The sequence below is a fragment of the Eriocheir sinensis genome, unplaced genomic scaffold (assembly GCF_024679095.1).
Source record: "Eriocheir sinensis breed Jianghai 21 unplaced genomic scaffold, ASM2467909v1 Scaffold91, whole genome shotgun sequence".
NCBI lineage: Eukaryota > Metazoa > Arthropoda > Malacostraca > Decapoda > Varunidae > Eriocheir > Eriocheir sinensis.
Window position 1 is genome coordinate 325,693 of NW_026112286.1, and position 21,459 is coordinate 347,151.

Genomic DNA, 21,459 nt, shown 5'->3' on the forward strand with positions numbered 1-21,459 from the left:
GTTAGGTAGGAGTGGTAGAAGATGTGAATATGATTATAAGATGGGAAGTGAGATAATATGCAGAGGAGTGGAAGAAAAAGATTTGGGAGTGACTGTCTCAGAGAACATGTCACCGGACAAACACATCAACAGGATAACGGGACAAACTATGAATTTGCTGAGGAACATAAGGACGGCATTTGTGTATTTGGACGAGGAGATGATGAAGAAATTAATAGTTACAATGATAAGGCCAAGGTTGGAGTATGCAGCAGTGGTCTGGTCTCCTCACGAAAAGAAAAATATAAGAAAGCTGGAAAGAGTACAGAGAATGGCAACCAAGATGGTACCGGAACTTAGGGATCGGACTTACGAGGAGAGACTCAATAGCATGGGGCTCACAACCCTGGAGAGAAGAAGAGAAAGAGGAGACCTGATAGCGGTGTACAGGGTAGCGAGCAGGGTGGAGAATCTGGAGTGTGTGTGGAGCGAGAGGGAAATGAGAGGACATGGAAAGAAGTTGAGGGCGACCACGTGTAGGCAAGATGTGAAAAAGTTTAGCTTCCCAAACAGAAGCATTGAGCTATGGAATGGAATGGAGGAGGAGGTGGTTTGTGCAAGAAACATTCATGATTTTAAGAAAAAGTTGGATAAGAGAGGATATGGAGACAGGACAGCGCGAGGGTAGCTCTTTTCCTGTATGTCACAACTAGGTGAATACACACACACACTCACACACACACTGCATGAGGCAATGGGACAAGCCATACAGTCAGCGACAATTAGAGGAGTTCTGTCCCCCCAAAATTGTCAGTGATCGCTAGCTACTTTAACTAAAACAGAGTCAAGGCCTGTTGATGCTATGAAGACTCGCACACTTTAAAATCTCTCACGTGATAAATCATGATGCACTGTGCCTATAGTCTACAAGACATTGATCCCAAGTGTTTATGCTAACATATTTCAGGTGAAGTGGTGAGAAACACTCTACCATTCAGTTATTACAAGCTAAATACTCGCACCCAAGCTTACACCATTCTCCCATTTTGTCTAATCTCCTGCGCATGTATAGCTTGAAACATTTTTCCAATAGATTCCACGAAGACTTACTTATGTTCAATCTGGAAAGTACCAAACAGAATCTAGTCAGTAGAACTCGTGATAATGAGATATTCAAAAGGCCGAAACCCACACAGTACCAAAAGGAGCCGCTGAGGGGCCGAACTCACTCTCACCAAGACTTCATACCTGTCAAGTCTTACGTTTTTTGCATAAGTCTTACGTAATTTCGGTGATTTTCAAGTTTTACGGCGTAAGTTGAAAATCTTACATTTTACTCCGCTGGCGATGTTTTTTTAACCCTCTCGCACACGATGACGCGTTTGCATCATCAAAGGTAAAGGTCCTGGCGCACGATGATGCGAAACACATCATAAAAGTTTAAAAAATTGATTAAAAATTAAGTTTTCAGTGGAAGTGCGTCAAATTTGGAGCGTCATTTGTTGGGATAAGTTTCTTAATGATAACATATGGCAACCTTTCTAAAGAGCATAAATGAGGAGCATGGAGCGATTTTTAGTTGTTAGGCTACTCTGATGGGAGAGGAAAAAATACAGTTTTGTTGGAGTAACTCAGGAACTAATAGGCGAATGAAGATTTTGAGGATACCATAAGAATCCTCACTTTATTCCGCTTCGAAACATATAATCGGGTGAAAAAGTTGGCCCACAAAATTTCGAGATAGCAAGTGGGGAAGAGTTGGTACTTAGGATTTATTGTCTACAATACTCTATACGGAGACTTGAAACGAGCTTCTATTGTTTATATATATTGTTTCCTCTATTTTTATTTGCCCATGTTCTAGTACAAGTCTTTATGAAGCCATTGATACCAAATTTATTGGGGTACGATATATCTGTGATGGTAAAATACATACTGAAAGGCAAGAGTTTCGCGGCGGCAAAAAAAGGCTGGTCGGGCCTGAGAGATGCATGGTGAGTGGAAGAGAAACTTACTGGAAACTTACTGTGCGCGAGAGGGTTAACATGTTTGTTTTAAACAATTTTAAATATATCGTACGCGCCATATTTAAATTCATGTGAGCATGCTGAGTAACGGTTACTATTACGATTAGTGTGTGTGTGTGGGGGGGGGGGGGGTATCTCGTGCACCCTGCTTGAGTCCGTCGGAAGTCTTTTCAACACAAACTTATGGTCTCTAACGCAAAATCTTATGGCAAGACACCACAGTAGCTTGACAGGTATGAGACTTAGCAACACAAAGGGCTGTAGCTGTCTAGGACACTGGGGAGAAAGAAACAGTGGAACACCTAATTGTAGAATGTAGCAACTACGAGAGGCAGAGAGGAGAGTTAGTACCAGAAGAAGTGATGGCCGTGATGAGCCGATGAAAAGCGATACAGGTCAAAAGAAGGTTTGTTTTGGTTTGGAATGCCAAGTGGTATAAATCTTCCTCCAAGGTATAAATACATAATGAACAAGTAAAGTCTGTGTTCATGATTTATTAATTGCTTTAGTGTATCAAGTGCCTAAAATTGAGAGTAAAGAAGTTTTTGTAGACCTCAAAACAACGAACAACAGGTCGTAGATTCAGGCTGCTTTGCAACCTAAGTTTCATAATTTCATTTATCATAACACTGCAACTCTGTCAAAGATTACTGAAGAAAATGTTCTTAATATTCATAACAATGTCACTCACCCTCTGGTTTATAGCCTTTGACTCTTTCCAGCAGGGCCTGTTTCTTGGCTTAATAATAATAATAATAATAATAATAATAATAATAATAATAATAATAATAATAATAATAACAATAATAATAATCAAGCAGTCCTACCTTAAGATGAAGCAGCTGTTGGGTGTGAGTGGCAAAGTCTGGGCAGGAGTGAAGCAGATGGTGTCTGGCTCCTGAGGTACAGCTGTGAGTGGCTGGAGCAGTGAGTGTGGCAGCCACCCTCCACAGCCTGGGTCACCACACACCTGCAGGCCATGACAGGGGTTACCAGGAGGCATATTCCCCAAGTCTGTACTCTTGAGCAGGGCAGGATAGGTGAGGTTAGGTTAGGGAAAGTTAGGTAAGGTTTGGTTGGAGTTACTTAAGGTAATTTTGGGAGGGAAGACCTTCAGAAAAATGGCTCCAATGTCGGGGTTGTAGAAATTGGTCACATGCAGATTGCACAACTGGAGTAGGCCTAGATCTGTATGTAAGTCAAAACTGCGAGTCTGATTAGGCATTACAGTATTGCTATAAATAAAAAAAATAGCAATACTGTAATGCCTAATCAGACTCGCAGTTTGTTTTGACATACAGATCTGGCCTACTCAATGCATTCATGTTTAAGTTTTTGAAAGGCATCCATAAGTGAACACTTTTGAGTTTGAGACTATAAGGAAGTTGGTGTTTTTAACTGTTTCAGATATCAATATTCATAGAAAGGACTATCTTATCACATTAATTTAATATTTAGTTCCATATATTTTTCATGAAAGTAGATGCTCCTTCTGTTACAAAAATTCAGAAGAAAGGGAAGCTAGTCTAATATTACTAGTCTAAAAGAAGGGGATACCTTTCAGAAAGGTAATTAATTGTAGTTTTACATTCTATTCATTAGGAGACACAAATATGACTGTGTTCCTATATTTCACATCGAGAGATTTATAGGCTATAGTTTTCAAAAAGGGAATACATTTTATATTTTTATAATGTGAAAAAATATTTTCCTTATGTTTCTGTGAGTTTTATTATTGTAAGCCAGAGTGGGGTAAACATAGCTGGGCGTTATCGCGATAACTTATCGCGATACTTTATCGCTGATAACAAAATCGGGTTATCGGCCATCCGCTACTTATTTAAATATATATCGGTATCTTCGTTACTTGTGTAACCAAACTAGCGATAATCGCTACTTTTTCCGCCTCAGAAAAAAAAAACGTTGTCTCCTTCCTACTGCACATGCGTGGCCCGGGCGCCTGGTGTTGTATGAAAAAACTTCGGTGAAGAGATTTCATACTTACAGCATCAACATTAAAACACTGGGTTTTTTTTATGTTAGACTCAAAAATCAATATATCAAAGAGAAAAATCATTTAACTTTGCCCCCAAAATTATTATTCACTGCCTTAAATTTGATACTCCATATTCGTTTGTGAGCATGCCATGGTATTGAAGGCTCCCGGTGTTGTGTTATTTGGTGTCCCACCGTCAAAAGCTGGCACTTTTGTTTACAAACACTGGTCTCTCGTGAACTGCACATGTTCAGACCAGTAAGCGTAGCCCTGTACAGTCTCACAAAGCTTTTTAACACATTTAGAGTTGCTGGAAGGCTGAATCATACATACAGTACCACCATCCTCGCTGTTTCTAGAACGACACTCTGTACATATAAATACAACTCGTACAGAGTGTCGTTCTAGAAACAGCTGTGGATAATGGTACCATGTCTGATTCAGCCTTCAAGCAACTCAAATTTGAGGCAAAGTTAAATTTTTAGTAAAGCTGATTTAAAAAAATATTGATTTTGTTGATGATTAGTGTTTTAGTGTTGATGATCTAATGTAGAAATCTCTTCACCGAAAGATATTTCATACCAGTTTTTTTCACAACACCAGTTGGGCCACGTGTAGGAGGAGACAATTTGTTTCTTCTGAGAAAATAGTAAAAATAGTAGCGATATCAAGTTTGGTTACCTAACTAAAAAGATACCGATATATATTTAAATAAGTAGCAACGATAACTCTGATTTTGTTATCAGCGATAAAATATAATGATAACTTAACTATGGTAGTAGTAGTAGTAGTAGTAGTATCCTTACCCTCACCCCTTCCTTCTTCTTTCCTTCCCTCCTCTTCCTTTTTTTTCCTTCTATCCTTTCCTCCTCCCTTCACTTCTTTCTTTCCTTCCTGTCTTCCTTCCTTCTCTTTCCCTCCTTTCATTCATCAATTTCTGCTTTCCTTTCTCCCTTTCTTCCTTTCCATCTCCTCTTTCCTTCCTTTCTTTCTATATAAAATTCATACAATGTCACTCACCCTCTGGTTTATAGCCTTTGACTCTTTCCAGCAGGGCCTGTTTCTTGGTTAATAATAATAATAATAATAATAATAATAATAATAATAATAATAATAATAATAATAATAATAATAATAATAATAATAATAATAATCAAGCAGTCCTACCTTAAGATGAAGCAGCTGTTGGGTGTGAGTGGCAAAGTCTGGGCAGGAGTGAAGCAGATGGTGTCTGGCTCCTGAGGTACAGCTGTGAGTGGCTGGAGCAGTGAGTGTGGCAGCCACCCTCCACAGCCTGGGTCACCACACACCTGCAGGCCATGACAGGGGTTACCAGGAGGCATATTCCCCAAGTCTGTACTCTTGAGCAGGGCAGGATAGGTGAGGTTAGGTTAGGGAAAGTTAGGTAAGGTTTGGTTGGAGTTACTTAAGGTAATTTTGGGAATGAATCACAATGAGAGTATTTTCCAGAACAGCCCGTGGTTAGCTGCCAAGTTACAGCCGAGCTTCTTCACTCAGGGACCACATGCCCGCAGACTTCAGGAACATGCGACCAGGAGTGCTCAACTAGCAGGGGACAAAACAGATGACCATTCTCTTCCTCTCAATCTTTATTTGAATATTCTCCTTCCTTCCTTTCTCTCTCTCTGTCTCCATCTTTATTTGTATATTCTACCTCCTCCTCCTCCTCCTCCTTTATTTATTTTCCTCTTGTTCCTAATCTTTTCTTTATATATATCTCTTTCCTTCCTTCTTTCCTTTCTCTCTCTGTCTCCATCTTGGTATTTGCATATTCTCCTTCCTCTTTATTTTCATTTCATTTCCAGTTTTTTCTTTATATTTCTTTCCTTCCCTTCTCTTCCTTTCTCTCTCACTCCATCCTTATCCATATTCTCCTTCCTTCCCTTCTCTAACTGACATTCCTTTTCCTTCTCTTCCTCCAAGTCCTGTCACTCTACACTTTCCCTGCTCTTAACATTGGCTGAAAAAAAGAAAGTTAACCCTTCCCTAAACTGCACCAGACACCTTAAGTTGACGGACATTCCAAACTGCATATCAAAAGTTCACTCGTTGGCAGCAGGGTAGAATAAACTGATGTAGCCTTACCTTGCTACATCATCATCCTTCTCTCTCAGCCCATCATACCCTACCATGAGATCCATCCATCAGGCTGAAGCAGTCATGGAGGGCATTACTTTGTCACCACCAACTTGTGGCACTGGCCAGCCAGCCAAGCAGTTCTGTGCAAGGCTGGACCCCATCTTGACCAGGCAGTCTTGCAGGGCAGACTGGCTTGACGGGTCCTGTGGAAGGGAGGGTTTGGGGGTCACTCATGCCATGGAAAAATAAAGAATTAAATGTTCTTAGGTCAATATTGTTATACATAATGATATCCCATTACAACTGTTTCCCAAGGCTACAGAGAAAATTATCCAGGATTTCATGGGTGATTTTCCCTTTCAAGGTGCAGGAGTCAGCTCAAACTATACCTAGCATCACAAAACAGTCCATGAAGGCCAGCAACTTATACGAGAGAGTTTCAGCTTCTACTATGACTGTTTCCCAAGGCCACAGTGAAGATTAACAGGGCTTTCATGGGTGATTTTCTCATTCAAGGTGCAGAGGGCATGTTAAAACTATTACCAGCATCCCAAAACACCCCATGGACACCCCAACAAGTACTATGAGAGGCTTTTCAAATAGGTGAACTGAGGTGCCCAGACATTTAGTACAGACCTTGTCCCTGTGATAAAATAATTTGTTGGGAGTAAAATTTAACAAAATTCAAATCCCTTTGCAAACTAATAAATAGTATATCAAATGTAGGATATATATATATATATATATATATATATATATATATATATATATATATATATATATATATATATATATATATATATATATATATATATATATATATATATATATATATAAGCCTAGGTATAACTTCCTCAAGCCCTGTTTCACTCCCCCAGCTCCTCTTTAAGCCCTGTTTCACTGTACCTTAGAAACCCCAAGCCCTGTTTCACTCCCCAAAGCCCTCCCTGTTTTAGTCACTCTGGGTAGCGTCATCTACTCACTTGGTGCCTCTGAGCAGGTGTTCATGGAGACGACAGCAGCAGCACTCACACACTCGATGAAGAACACCTGTGAGTTCTGGTCCCCTGTTCCTGCTTGTCCATCTCCTGAGAGCCCTGCACCATCCTGGAAGGGGTAAAGGGGGTGGTAACTGACTGATGGTGAAAATTATTAGGGTATAAGTAATGGTGAAGGAGGGCCAGATTCTTAAACATTTTGACGCCCAGACACACACACACACACACACACACACACACACACACACACACACACACACACACACACAATGACAAGGCTTTCATAGGAGTTGTGATTATTTCCAAGGGTAGTTTCTTAGCCCGGTAGCAGCGACGGGCCAAATGTGTGGCTTTACCGTGTGTAGCAGCAACAGGCCAAATTTTTGCCATAATATAAACCCCCAAAATTAGATGATGCATAAACTGATCACAAATGCGTTGATATATATTATGAAATGGTTTGTGTGAGTGATGATTTTTTTCTCATTTTTCTCGCTTGGAGGGACCATTAACAAACATGATCCCCGCTGCTACCACCGGGTTAAGATCCATGCAGCAGAGCTTTTCCCACTGGGCTATCAGAATGGTGAGTCTGCATGTCTGTCTGTGTGTGTGTGTGTGTGTGTGTGTGTGTGTGTGTGTGTGTGTGTGTGTGTGTGTGTGTGTGTGTATGCTAATTCATGTTCATCAGTAAGAGCATGGCACTCCAGCAATTATATATTTTTTTAGGACAAATTTTGACTAATATTATCCTTTTTGGTAGCCTGAACTTTTGGCCTAAGGAAAAGAAAATAACTGAACAGAGAATTGAAGCAAGCACTCCACCCCTTACCATGGTCCCCCTCATCCAGTGTGCTGTACTCCTCGCCCTCGGCCTTGCCCAGCGCCCACGGACACCTCCCCATGGCCGCCAGGGTCCACAAAGTCCAGCATCTGTGTGGCAAAGTCCAATTAGTATATCTGTGGGAGATTTAGCACCGGAGAGTACATCACCTTACCCTAGTGTTGGGTTTGCTAAGTATTATAAGGATTCTTAACTAACTCCAGCCATATATTTAAACTAACACAGCCATATATTTTCAACCCTAGTCATATATGTATATTTTAACTAACCCAGCCATATATTTAAACTAACACAGCCATATATTTAAACTAACACAGCCATATATTTAAACTAACACAGCCATATATTTAAACTAACACAGCCATATATTAAAACTAACACAGCCATATATTTAAACTAACACAGCCATATATTTAAACTAACACAGCCATATATTTAAACTAACACAGCCATATATTTAAACTAACACAGCCATATATTTAAACTAACACAGCCATATATTTAAACTAACACAGCCATATATTAAAACTAACACAGCCATATATTTAAACTAACACAGCCATATATTCTTTTAAGCCTAGCCATATATATTATAACTAACTCCTGACCAGCGACTCCCCAGGTTCCCACACACACATTTGTGGCTATATTTTCAGTTGTTTGGATCAGTCCACTCTTTGCTATTAGTTTCCTGGAGCTTTGAAGGAGTCCTGGCCATGTCAGCCGTGAGCCATTGAGGCCGTGACATCCAAACCAGTAACCGGACACACTGTAGGCGCCCCAAAGAACACACCTTACTATATGCTACCATCTCGACACACCATTAAGCTAGTTGTCACACACAGCCTCAGTGTCTTGTGGCAGTAATGTTAGGTAAGGTTACTGTAGTGTGCGTTAGGTTACATTAAGTTGAGTAAATATTGTTCCTTCAGCCTAAGTGTCTTGTGGCAGTAATGTTAGGTAAGGTTACTGTAATGTGCGTTAGGTTAGTTGAGTTAATATTGTTCCTTCAGCCTAAGCATCTTGTGGCAGTAATGTTAAGTAAGGTTACTGTAGTGTGCATTAGGTTAGTTAATACTGTGTCATGCCCCGGGAGTTTATTTTATCCTTTTTCTAGTTTCCTACACGTCCTCTGCATGTATCGAAACACACACCCGGTCTGGATATTCTCCGCCCCACACACTCACTTATCTGACCTGCTTTAGATTGAACACACACGTCCACGGTTCACATGATCCATCAACTTATGGGATGCCGTCACACCAGTTTTTTTGGCTCACATAGCTTTTTTGGGTAATATTCACGAAAGTGTAGCCTCCTCTGAAGCCGGCGGTCCAGCCGGTGCTGCGAGAAATACCTCCTCGCAGAAATAAGTTGCATATACATGAGGGGGTCCAGGTTAAGAGGTTATGTAACGTTCGGTTGGAGTATGTAGTTTAAATATGCTCCCCCACCCAAAACCCTCGATTTCCCACGGGTGTCCAAGTTGAGCCTTGGCAAGCTATTTTGTGGCTGCGGCACAATAGGCACTGAAAAGTCAATCATTTAGTGATTTCCGGAGAAAAGTACTGTCTTCATGATAAACAGCAGCATATTTTGTCCAGAAACAAGCAGTCAGCATCTCAAAGTTAGTAGGCTACCCTCTCGTGAATATTCTCCACTTTTTCTAATCACGATCTCCCTACTTGTGTTGATGTTGGTTAATCCTTCTACCTCTTCTCCCCTGTAGATCTGTTCTCCCTGTGGTATATCATCTAATCTTTCATTGGTAAATACAGTTAAGAGATATCTGTTTGAAGCCTCACTCATTTTCTCATCTGTATCTATCAGTGGTTCTCCTGACTTGAGCGGCCGCTTGACAGAGGCTTCGCTACCCGTAGCGTTCGCGCAAGAGGTTTCGCTACCTAACAGTGGTCCGGTTCGCCACCGAGTGGTTTCGATACCTGAACGTTTCGCTCTTTACAGATGTTTCGGTAAACAAATGCTTAGACTATAGCTTACCATTACCCTTCTGTTTTCTTGTGAGGTGGAAAGTCTGAAATCTTTAGTTTAGCCGGACTTTTTTTTTTTTTTTTTTTACATCTATGCCTTTAGCGTCGGTAGGCTTGCTTGTGGGGCCTCAATGGTAGTCGGCCTCAGCCCGTCATGGCGCAGGCAAGTGTTTATAGTGGCGCCATCTGCTCTTGGCTCATGCTGCCCCCCGGAACTTGTTCTTGATTAACTTGGACGGTTTCCTCTAGAGTCCGGGTTGATGGGTGGTCTGCAGGACAGCATGTGGGTAGTCTTAAGCCACTCGGCGGTGACTAAAAATCCGAGGTGATAGCGTGGGGATTCGAACTCACGTCGTCCATCACGCAGTGAATGTGGGCCCAGCACGCTGCCACTCAGCCACCGCCTAGACTTGCTCCACATTTGCCATGCTGCTACACAACAATCAAACTTTTAGTGCTTTAGCTGTAAATCATTATTTTATTTTGTTTATTTATTCTTTTTAGGCTGGCATTGCCGACTGAACGGTAAAGCTGGCAGAGCGGACTTGGGCTTTTACCCTTTAGTCACACTCCTTCGTGAAGAAGCGGCAGCCGTAGAGCTTCAGATGCACCTCGTATCTGAAAACCTCCTCAACAAACGCAATCAAACTATGTACGCTCGATTGCATGGCCGTCTCTTCGACCTATGGGACAGATACGAGGATGGCGACCTGTGCACTGAAGCATTTCTAAGAGCTTGAGCATCAATAGTTGGGCTTGGACCTAACCCAACGTCCGCGGCAATGAATGATTCGTAACTGAGACTAGAAGAGGTGGCATGCAGGAGCGGCATGTTTTTTAACACTCAGATTTTTTACCTGTGCACTGTTTATTATTACCAATATAGTATACATACCTCTTATGGAAGCTTTTAGTACGTATATATTCAATTCCCTTTTTGAGCCATTATATGGCCTTTAATTTTGTTTGTATTGATAATATTTGTCACTCAACATATATATAATATCAAAGCAATAAAATGAAATAATTTTTTTCTCATTTTATGGGGCAAATAAAAAATATAAGAAAAAAATGCAACCTACCATGACCCCTTTCTCTAACAAAGGACATCACTGTATACAGGTTAAAGGATGCAGGAGATGTTTTTTGTTAACATTTTTAGAATGTTTAATAGGTTTTCTTGGTGAGTAACAGAACCTCTCCTTTCAAGTGGCGAAACAACTAGCACGCGAAATCACGGAGGTGTGAACACCCACAGGTGGCGAACCGGAAAGTGTCAAAACCTCTGCAACCCGAGTGTCCCTATCTTTTCTAACATATCCTTGTTGGGTGCAGTAAACCACGGGAGTTAACACAGGTTCACCTCACTGCTGAACCAAACTATTTTTTTCTGAGGGTTTGGTGTGTCTTGAAACGGCCACAGTCACCTCTAACACTTGCCTGCTGCATCTTGACAGGCTTGGGATGACCACCATGCAGGCTTCCCCAAGAAAGCCTACCACCGCTAGAGACCACAACATAAAAATTAAATAAATAAATAAATGAATCTAATGCGGCCTCACCTACAGGGAGGTTTACACCCTTGCCTCTCCTTAGGGTCAATATAATACAGGGGAATACACACAAAACTCCTCCCTGGCACGGGGCACACCAGGGAGGAAAAGTATAGAATAACACCCAGAGAGCCAACACCCCAGTATGTGTCCCGCTCTTCACACACACACACCCCTGTCCCTGCTCCTGCCCCTGTGGTATCATCCCTGACTCTGTCCCTGCCCCTGCATGCTTGGCTCAACACACACACACGTCACCGCTGCCATCCCTCTGCCCACAGCCCCTGCCTTGACCCCTGCCAGAGTGTCCTCCCCTGAACGCCTGCCTCCTCACCTCAGGACACACACACACACACACCCTTGGGTCGCCTCTCTGGCAGGCTTATCACGACACCGCCACCCGAGGCTGTCAACCTTATTTTCCACAACAATCACCTCCTCCACGCCTTCATTAACATAGGTAACCTTCAAGAGAGCAATCAAGACACTAGTAGCCGACGCAGCCAGCTTCATCCATCACAAATTATATTTTTCATATTTTTCCAAGTTTAACGCCTTATTTCACCGTCCAGACGATTCCTAGGCCCTGAACAAGACGTCACCTCCTTTGCTTCCCTCCCTGGCACTGTAGATTAGGAAATAATAATAATGATAAAATAACTATTATTATCGCCATCACGCGCCCTGTCCGCCGCCACCCTGTCCATGTTTTCTGCTATTTATCACTTGTCTCGCCTTGATTAACTCTCCTCGCCCGGCCTAATCCCTGATAACACGACTACCTACCTTGTTTCCATCCATGGCCGTCTGTGTCGTCCTGGATTAAAAGGAAATTGGCCGACACGCGGAACGCCGTCCACCTCGGATCAGCTGACCGGGAGGAAGGAGGAGGAGGAGGAGGCGATGCAAGGCGGCCACATTTTCACCGTCATATGCCAAGTGTACACCTAAAAACTACCCCCTCAACCCCATTTATAAAATTTACTTGTTTTTCTCGTTATATTTGTTAATTGTTGATGGTTCGTTGTAATAGTTATGGGCCAGAAAATGGAGGATAGATGGTGGTGAGGATGAAGACTTGGCACCTCTGCAAGGGAGCATGTGTATAATTGTTTTTTTCCTGGCATATCTGTTTGGCGTGTTTTCTTGTGTTTCAGGCTGTGGCTAACTCTACCAAAGTCAGGAGGAAAGAAAATCAGGGAAAAGAACAGAAAAATACGACGAAGAGAAGAAAAGATGAAAAAACATGAAAGAATCTTGCTTTCCAGCTTTCCCTCCCTCCCCAACTTTCCCTCCCTCCTCCCCTTTCTTTTCCTCCCAGTCCCTCCTCGTTCTTGCCCCACGATGAAGAGGAGGAAGGTTAATTTCCCCGTACGTAGCTTATATCCTGAAATTAAATCAAATGCAGCTCTGTTCATAACAAGTTGTAGTTTCTTCAGCAGATATTTAGGAAGGCCATAATAAAGGGAGTTACAATAATCCAGCTTACTAGTTACATGATTATATATAAGCATCTTCATAGTCTTATCATCCAGGTATTTCTTGACAAATGCAATATTTCTGAGATGGTAGCCTGCCGTTCTCACCACCTGATTGATCTGTTCTTTGAATGATAGAGTGCAGTCAAGTATCACACCTAGATCTTTGACTGACTTTTTTACAGTCCTAGTGTCATCTTTTATCCGAAGAGTGGAAACATCTAGCCTCCTGACATCCTTGTTCTTCCCGACAATCAAACATTCAGTTTTATCCTCATTCAGCTTCAGTTGCTTAGAATTCATCCATTTCCCGACATCATCCATAATTCTGCTCAGCTTATCTTCAGTGTTTTCCACATCACTCAGCGACAAATAGAACTGTGTATCATCAGCATACAGTTTAAAGTCAACTTCATGCCTTCTTAGCAAATGTGAAAGACCAATAGTATAAACACAGAATAAAATTGGACCCCGTACACTTCCCTGGGGGACTCCTCTTTGCAAAAGTTTATGAGTGGAGAACGATTTACCTATTTGCGCACAGTAAGTTCTGTTCTCAAGGTAACTCCTCAGATGATCCAGCGCGCGCCACCCTCAATTCCAATATTCTTGCAATCCTGAAGCAATAGACTGTGCTCCACCGTGTCAAACACAGCACTCAAGTCTAACAAAATCAGAACACCACACTTCCCCTCTTCCATAAGCACAAGCAAGTTGTTTACCACCAAACAGAGAGTAGTTTCAGTTGAGTAAAGCCTCTTGTAGGCAGATTCATTATCCGGTAAAGCCTGCACCACTAGCAGATGCTCCATTAGCTAATTTAAGATCACATTTTCAAGTATCCTAGATAGAAACGTCAAGCTGGATACTGGTCTAAAGGAACTAAACACTGTGGGTCCAGTTTACCTTTAACGATAGGTTTCACGATCGCCGCTTTCTCACTCTCAGGGAAAGTCTTGTTTTCGATACTAGTGTTAGCCATCACAGTCATAATATTTAAGAAATCACTAAAGTTTCCACTCTCAATGATGTCACTTATCGCCAAGGGATCGTTATCACAGTACGTCAGGTTCACCTGTGTATGATAGTTTTCACCACAGCCACATCCACTTGTTGAAAATTCGTTAACTTTATTTACATAGATTTACATAGATTTACATAGAAAATCAGACCACACAGACCCCATGGTCCAGACTTGGTGGTCTGTCCTTAAACCTAAGTGATTTTACATTAATCAGAAGACTCCAAAACGTTGCATTTCTACTCTAGTTGATATTAAGTTGAAGGAAGTGACGGTCGAGCTTATTTTTGAAGGAGTCAATCGTGTTACACTGGACCACTGATGGTGGAAGCTTATTCCATTCTCGCACTACAACGTTGGTGAAGAAAAATTTGGTGCAATCTGAATTTACTTGTCTACATCTGAGTTTTACGCCATTGTTCCTCGTGCGCAGACTGTCATCGATCATAAACAATGTTGATCTGTCTACATTCGTGAAACCATTAAGTATTTTAAAAAATTCGATCAATTTTCCTCGGAGGCGACGTTTCTCAAGAGAGAACATGTTAAGGGTAGAAAGCCTTTCTTCGTAGGATTTGTTGCGCAAGGAAGGGATCATTTTCGTTGCCCGACGCTGAACACCTTCTAATTTAGCAATATCCTTTGCATGGTGGGGGGACCAAAACTGTACCGCATATTCCAAGTGGGGTCTGACTAAACTGTTGTAGAGCGGGAGTATTACATCTTTATTCTTGAATACAAAGTTTCTTTTAATGAAGCCCAACATTCTGTTCGCTTTATTTGCTGCATCGATGCATTGCTGTGAGAATTTGAGGTTTGACGCGATTTTGACCCCCAAGTCTTTGACGCATTGAACGCTTTTGAGTTTAACGCCGCGCATTTCGTATTCGAACTTCTTATTCCTCGTTCCAACTTGAAGGACCTGGCACTTGTCTACGTTAAAGGGCATCTCCCATCTATCCGACCAAGCTGAAATTTGCAAATCCTCTTGGAGGCTTTGCCTGTCTTCGTCAGTGAGAACCGAGTTACCAATCTTTGTGTCGTCTGCAAATTTACTAATGCGGTTATTGAGTCCAACATCCACGTCGTTGATGTAAATAATGAAGAGCACTGGGCCAAGGACCGAGCCCTGAGGGACGCCACTAGTGACAGGCGCCCACTCTGAGTTAAATCCGTCAATCACTACTCTTTGTTGTCTGTTGCTCAACCAATTCGCGATCCATTGGTTTACTTGACCGTCAATACCTATTTGCTTTAATTTGTAAAGTAATTTATGATGCGGGACTTTATCAAACGCTTTCTGGAAATCAAGATAGACTACGTCCAGTGATTTGGTTACGTCATAAACAGTGAAGAGGTCGTTATAAAAGGTTAATAGGTTTGATAGGCAGGATCTTTTGTTTCGGAAGCCATGTTGTGAGTCCCCAATCAATGAGTGGCTTTCAAGGTAACTCACAATTTTGTCTCTAATTATGCCCTCAAGTAGCTTACCTACAACCGAAGTTAGACTAATGGGCCTGTAATTACCTGGTACTTTTTTGTCTCCTTTCTTGAAAATCGGTGTCACGTTAGCCTTTTTCCAATCTGAAGGGACGATGCCTTGTCGCAAGGACATATTGAATACGGTTGTGAGGGAGGAGAGTATTTCGCTCTTCGTTTCTTTCAGCAGAGTTGGATATACTTTGTCAGGTCCAGGACTTTTATTTGTTTTAAGTGAATGGAGAGCTTTAAGGACTTCATCGGTTGTTATTTCAAAATTAGGCAATGCATGCTCGAGATTTGCAATAGTACTGGTGTTGGTGGTAGCGAGAGGAAGACTGTGAGTATTAAACACCGAGGAAAAGTAATTGTTTAAGAGGTTTGCAATGTGTTGGCTGTCAGTCACTAGTGCACCGTCGCTGTTTGTTAAAGGTCCAATACCACTTTTGATCGCCTTTCTGTTGTTTATGTAACTGAAGAAAGATTTCGGGTTATTTTTACAGTTGGCTGCAATATTTTCTTCATATCTACGCTTTGCCTGACCTACTAGTCTTTTTACTCGTCGCCTGGCATCATTATAGAGTCTAATGTTCTCGGGCGTGCTTTGTTCTTTCTTTAACCTGTAAAACAATTTTCTCTCATTGACTGATTGTTTAATTTCGCTATTAAACCACGGTGGGCTTTTATTAGTGTTAATTCGCTTCTCGCACAAGGGGACGAATGTGTTCTGCTGAGTGAGTAAGTGATTTTTAAGGCTTAGCCAGGCTTCCTCTACGTTGCCGTCATCTGATAGTTGTATTTCTGTTAGTTTTTGTCGAATTTCTACGAAGTTAGCTCTTTTGAAATTGGGCACCTTTACTTTATTTTCAGTCACTGATGATTGAGCTTTAATGTCGACGCGCACTAATTTATGATCGCAAGAACCGAGGTGTTCTCCTACCGTGACACTACTGACAAGGTTATCTTGGGTCGTTATAACAAGGTCGAGTATATTATTTTGTCGAGTTGGCTCAGAAACCATTTGGCTTAGATAATTTTCTTCTAGAAATTCGATCATTCTATGTGACTCGCCTTCTGTACCTGACAGTGTCGCCCAGTCGATATGGGGGAGGTTAAAGTCTCCTAATATCAGTGAGTCGTTGTTATTAAGTGACTGCCTTAAGACGCTGTACATTTCAAGGTCGTCATCGAGTGATTGCCCGGGAGGTCTGTAGGTGACAGATATATTTAAATTGACTTTTGCAATGTTTACTCGCACGCACAAATGTTCAACGTTACTGTTTCCCGGTGTTTTGTCGGTGGGTTGCAAATAGCTTTTGACATAAAGGGCGACGCCACCGCCTCTACGGTTTACACGATCATTGTTGAAGAGTCTGTAGCCATCTATGTTGTATTCGGAACTTAAATCAATATTTGTGGTGTCGATAAATGTTTCGGTTATAGCAATTATGTCAAAATTTTCTGTTAAAGCAAGACATCTCAGTTCATCAAATTTGTTTCTTAGGCTACGCGCATTGAAACTAAGGATTTTTAAGTTATCTAGAGGCTTGGTAATACAGGTGGTGGTACTTGCGGGATCACGGTTACGGGTTTGTTGCGATCTATTTACACGGGCGGGGTGGAGGGACGTGGCCGTGACTCGTTTTTTGCTCGGATGACACGCACTGCTTCGTTGAGGAGCCTTCCGAGTCTGGCTGCCCCGATGGGAGAAAGGTGCAATCCGTCCCTGTGGAAAAGTTCATTTTGTCCATAGAAATTGTCCCATGCGTTTAGGAACTCCACGTCAAGCTCCCTGCAAAGAGTCTGTAAGCGGTTGTTTAGGCTGAAGGCCTTACTGAAAAAGTCGCTCTCCGCCCAAGACCGTGGTAGAACTCCTGAAATCAAAATGTTAGGGGATTTAGTCTTATACTGCTGAATGAGCCTACGGTACTTCTCCAGGAGTTCCTCAGACCGGGTCGTGGTGACGTCGTTCGTACCTGTGTGGATAACAAACAGTGAATCATTAGTAGCCTGGGGGGAGATCTCCTCAAGAGCAGCAGTTATGTCGTCGATCCCAGCACCAGGATAGCAATAGTTCCGTCTTCGACGAGGAACTCTGCCGCAGAACTCAACGACCTGCTGGCGAATCATGGAGTCACCCACCAGGAAGGTGCTCTCCTGCTCGTCCTCCTCCTCCAGAATGGCAAACCTGTTGAAGCAATGAACAGGATAAATCGCTTGTCTGGCTGGTTTGGCTCCTCCATTCACGACGGTGAAGCCATCATGGTCGGTGCCACTAGCATCCTCCCGTTGCGTGGTGTTGTCCGCTGGTGTCGACGGTACCGCTGAGGGCAAGGGGGCGGTTGGAGAAGGGTTTGGCACCACAGCAACGTTAGCCTGGATGAATTCCTGCAAGGAGGCAACAGTGCGAGAAAGCTCTATTATTTTATTCTGACCTGCTTCCATCTTCTCTTCTTGCTCCTGCAGTCTGGTCTCGAGATGCTGCCTGGTGAGAGAAAGCTCCATTATTTTCAGGGACCTGGGCCCGTATCCTCGAGAGCTATTAACTTTTACTCTTAAAGTTACTATCAAAGTTAATAGTTTCAAATTATTAAGAGTAAAAGCTATCCTCGTCAACTTTGAGTGTAGGTATTAGCAAATCCTGGCTACTATTATCTTCTTCTTCTTCTTCTTTATGGCGGGCTCGTTGCTAAGGACGCCTGCAAAAACGTAAACATCCGACATGAATTAAGTATATATTTCAAAAGAAAAATAAAGAAAAGATGTATAAATGTACAACAAAAACATAATAAATGGCAAACACAAGAAAATACTGAGTTTTGTGGCGGATAGAAGCAGCCTCAAAGGCTGTTTTTACTCCGTCACTCGTCAATACCCTTATCTCCCCTCCTGCGGCACGACTTGCTCTGCTGAAATTACCGCACCATAACCACGTCATCTGCCCCAATGATCTACGGGCCGGAGAACCAGCGCAGAAAAGGAGTAAGTTTAATTGGTCGCCAGATGAAACGGTCTTCTTACATCAAATTCAAGAAAAAATACGTATAATCAGAGGGTGTTATGGGAAGAGTATCACCCCTGAGGATAAGAAGAGAGCGTGGACTGAAGTGGCAGAAGCTGTAACAAGGTTAGTAATCACATATTCATGGTTCAATCAGCTTACAAACTAACCTAACCTAATCAATTGGGTATTTTTTGCATAATAACACAACCACTGACCTTCCAAACAGAACATACCTTTTCATTCTGTATCTGAATAGTTTCATTATGACCATTTCTGCCACAACCCCCTCTCCCTCAACAACCTAACATAACTAAACCTAACCATGCCAAACCTGCCCTGTCCTACCGAACACATCCTAACTTAACATGCCAAGTTTGTTGGGGGGGAAGAGGGGGTTGGTATAGATAGTTATGGCATATTTGCCCTGTTTTCATTCTTTATTTATTTTTATTTGTTTATTCTTTTTTTTATTAGGGGGGGGGGAGGCTAGGCATGCCAGACTATGGACACTTTTACAAGTACTTTATGTCGAGACTATATGGGAATGGGTAGGTTTTGAGAATGGTAAAGTAAGATTAAAATAGTATATTTATAGCATTGGTCAAACAGATTATGGTGATATAATGTTAGATTGGAATGTACTCAAGATAATGAAATTAAGGTTAATGCTTTTATTTTTTTGTTACATATTCACATAATCATGATTCAAGTAACTTGCAAACTCACCTAACCTCGTCAAATGGGTATTTTTGTATACAAACACAACCACAGAGTTTCCAAACAGAACATACTTTTTCCTACTGCTTCACGTGAATAGCATCATCATGACCATTTCTGCTGCAACCCCCACTCCCTCAACAATCTAACATAACTAAACCAACTCCTGCTAAACATGTCCTACCAAACACGTCCTTACCTAACATGGTAGGTCCCCAAGTTTGTTAGGGTGGAAAGGGGGTTAGTATAAGAGAGTCAAGTCATATTTACCTGTTATTTTATTTATTCCTTATTTAGATTTTTTGGGGGGGGTGGGTGGGTTGGGCATGCCAGGCTCTCAACACTTTTACAAATATTTTATGTTAAGACTATATCGGAATAGGTAGATTTGATGAGAATGGTAAAGTAAGATTAAAATATTATTTTGATAGCATTGGTCAAACAGTTTCTGGTGATATAATGTTAGGTTAGAAGTACTCAAAAGAATGGAATTAAGATTAATGCTTTGAATTTTTTTGTATAGCTGTATTGTGTAATATCCTCCTACTTAGAGAAAAGCATTTTAGAAAAGTAGGTAATAAAAAGTAGTATTTATGGCCATGTTCATAGCAACTAAAAAGTTAATGTCTTATGATGCATGTAAATAAAATATTGGTACTGATTTAGCTTTCCATCACAGCATGTATTAAATGTTGTTGGAGAAGTTATGGGAAATAAAAAGCATGCCATAGTGAAACGATTAAGAAACTTGCTTCACATTTATACCCTGACAGTGCCTTCCCTGGGAGTGGACCCCGTACGCAGGATGACTGTGAGAGGCATTGGTACAACGTACAACAAAAATCAAAGCCTTGCATTGCCAAGTGCAAGAATGAGCAGCAGCAGACTGGTAATTTTTTTTATTTGTCATGTCTTTAAATGTAAAACATATATTAGTTAGTTTTTATGTGCTCACAGAATGCAGCTATACTGGCCACAATGCCTTTATTTCAGCTTAAAGTTAATAAGTTCATAGCAGTGAACTGCATATTTGATATAGAAATTTTTTTAATGTTCATCTGTCAATGACTATCAATCTATCTAAATACCTTGGTTGTCTTCCCCCAGTGAAGGGTTTTAGCCAAGACAGGCACACACTTACTCACACACTCACACTCATGTACACCACTCTCTCAGCTGCACAGCCCCTGAGGGAGTAAAAAAGGCCCTCACTGTATGGGGGATTAGCTGCACAGTTCAGGCAGGGAACTTCCACACCAAGGCCTCACAGCATACACTGGTTTACCCCTGCCCCTTCATAACAATGACATTTCCCCCAGCACCTGAGTGCCCCACACATGTGGCACCACAGATACGCAGGCGCCTGCCTATATAACTATGACATTAACTGTGGTAGATAAACTGGTGTATGACATCATAGGCTGCTCGTCTCATGTATTTGAAGGGGTACCAGAGCCATTCAGCATTGACATGATGTACTAGGGATAGGACAGCAGCAACAGTCTAGCAGCAGTGAAATATTGACTGGCCTGTATGTTTTTGGCAAAAACTTTTATATTCTTATTAAAACAATTTATTAATTACCCTTAAATTCATATTCTTTGTAGATGCACACTTTATCAGTATTGCTAGAGACCATCCCAGCACATTGTTCATTACTTGTGGAAAAGATACCATTAGCTGCTCCGGCAACAGCCACTGCTTCAGTATCTGCTGGCCCTATGACACCAGCCACTGCTTCATCATCTGCTGGCCCTATGACACCAGCCACTGTTTCATCATCTGCTGGCCCTATGACACCAGCCACTGCTTCATCATCTGCTGGCCCTATGACACCAGCCACTGCTTCATCATCTGCTGGCCCAATGACACCTGCCACTGCAAGGGATGACAATGAAGCTGCTCCACCAGTCACCACCTACTTCATCGGAGTTAAGAGATGCCTTTCATAGGGCAGCAGTATAATTTTTTGATGCTGGGACTGAATATTACTGCCTCAAGGCTATGATTTTGTCACTTTTTTTTTTTTTATTACTGAGGAGGTTAGGGTGGAAGGGGTGAAAAATAATTTGTGCTGTTTTTCGACAGAAATGATTAGCAAATTCATTCAAAGCACAAAATTTACCGGAAAAAAAATTGTGTGCCATTGTGAGTGGGTTCACTTGAGATTGGGCTCCAATACGCCTCCGTGGTCTAGTGGTCAGCATGCCTGGCTTCTACGTGGGCCCGGGTTCGAATCCCGGCCTGGGCAGTCGGCGTGCAGCTCACCCAG

At 41.9% G+C, this 21,459-nt stretch overlaps 1 long non-coding RNA gene across 3 annotated transcripts; it reads right to left on the bottom strand.

The window, feature by feature from the left end:
- Positions 1 to 300: 300 nt before the first annotated feature.
- LOC126994893 (uncharacterized) lies at positions 301 to 12,385 on the bottom strand. Of its 3 annotated transcripts, XR_007749671.1 has the most exons (7): positions 12,275 to 12,385; positions 7,933 to 8,033; positions 7,086 to 7,209; positions 6,109 to 6,305; positions 5,170 to 5,312; positions 2,834 to 2,976; positions 301 to 385 (listed from the first exon to the last, which is right to left on the bottom strand). It is a non-coding gene; the product is annotated as an uncharacterized LOC126994893 (long non-coding RNA). The 3 variants fall into 3 exon arrangements; XR_007749672.1 differs by lacking the exon at positions 12,275 to 12,385 and having other exon boundaries at positions 6,153 to 6,305; positions 7,933 to 8,187; XR_007749670.1 differs by lacking the exon at positions 12,275 to 12,385 and having other exon boundaries at positions 7,933 to 8,187.
- Between the last annotated feature and the right edge of the window lie 9,074 nt (positions 12,386 to 21,459).